The sequence below is a fragment of the Sus scrofa genome, chromosome 1, assembly GCF_054392235.1.
Source record: "Sus scrofa isolate SSC_HxYL_T2T_F1_AM1 chromosome 1, Sscrofa_HxYL_maternal_Yorkshire_Landrace_v2.0, whole genome shotgun sequence".
NCBI lineage: Eukaryota > Metazoa > Chordata > Mammalia > Artiodactyla > Suidae > Sus > Sus scrofa.
In genome coordinates, this window is record NC_139383.1 from 101,937,096 (window position 1) to 101,938,633 (window position 1,538).

The following is a 1,538-nucleotide window of genomic DNA, read 5'->3' on the forward strand; positions in this document are numbered from 1 at the left end:
ACAGTAAAAGGGGGAAACCTATTTCCCTTGGAAGCACCATTTAAAGGGAGAGGCGGAAAGTCTTAGGGAGAAACTAGCATTAATTAAGGAGTTCTCTTTTAAGCTCTTTATTTTGCAGGTTATTAAAAGCCAAAGGATTGGATGATGAATACATGAAAAAAAAATCCCCTGAGATCCTGGAAATACATGAAGTGAAAGAATCACTAATTCTAAATCATACATTGCTTTTTCAGATTTTATAACTCGCAGTTGGTGCCCACACCACCACCAGTTTGCCAGGATACATAGCAAATCAAATCCACATGACAGAATTCATCCTTCTGGGCATTACAAAGAATCCAGAGCTGAGGAGACTACGCTCAGCTGTGTTTCTAATCATGTATGTGTTCACCATCTTGGGAAACCTTCTCATTGTGATAACCATGGTCAAAAGTCAGAGTCCGAGACCACCTATGTATGTTTTCCTAACCTCCTTGTCCCTTTTGGATGTCACTTTCTCTTCTGTCATTGCTCCCAAGATGATTGTGGGCTCCCTCTCAGAGAGCACTGTCATCTCCCTGGAAGGCTGCATGGCCCAGCTCTTCGAGGAGCACTTCTTTGGTGGCCTGGAGATCATCTTTCTCACTGTGATGGCCTATGACTGCTATGTGACCATCTGTAAGCCCCTGCACTACATGACCATCATGAAGCCTTGAGTGTGCTGCCTGGTGCTGGCAGGGGCCTGCAGGGTGTATGTGGGGGGGTTGGCACCCATATAGTAATACAGCTTCTCTTCATGTATCAGATACCTTTCTGTGGTCGCACTATCAGAGAGCACTTTACAGGTGATCTGTTTCCACTGTTGAACCTGGCCTGCATGGACACCCACCTCCTGGGCCTCTTAGTCATCCTCAACAGTGGGGTGATGTGTGGGGCCATCTTCCTTATCCTCATCTCCTCCTATGTGGTCATCCTCTGCTCCCTGAAGTCCTGCAGCTCTGAAGAGTGGGGTAAAGCCCTCTCCACCTGTGGCTCCCACCTCACAGTGGTTGTCATGTTCTTTGTTCCATGCATGTTCTTGTAGGTGAGACCTATGGCCATCTACCCCGTAGACAAGGCAATGGCTGTGTCCGATTCCATCATCACACCCATGTTAAATCCCTTGATTTCCCTGAGAAACACAGAGGTGAGAAATACCATGAGGAAACTGGATGAAACCAGGGAATTTGGTTGGCAAGTGACTGTCATGCTTAGAATACTGTGTGTTTCTGATAAGGAGAGATTCTTCTTTCAGAAATGTGTGAGAAATAAAACTGCTCATTCTCCATAAACAGCTGGAGGGTTTTCTTAAAAATATTCATCCGATTTATGATTTAGAGTGTTTACAAGGATTAGGATACTCTACTGTTTCATAACATTCTTTGGCTTCCCGTTGCCTATAGAAGCATCTTGCCTTGTCCTTAAATTACCTGATTAATCTTTCTATAGCACACCTCAAGCCCCTCACCTGCCCCTCACTATGCATTCGCCATGTTGAGATTTGTGATCTGTCCTTACAG

The 1,538-nt window shown here is 45.1% G+C and overlaps 1 pseudogene; it reads left to right on the forward strand.

Annotated features, from left to right (window-relative positions):
• The first annotated feature begins 290 nt into the window (after nt 1-290).
• On the forward strand, nt 291-1,220 carry LOC110258735 (olfactory receptor 4C6-like; annotated as a pseudogene).
• Nucleotides 1,221-1,538: the final 318 nt, after the last annotated feature.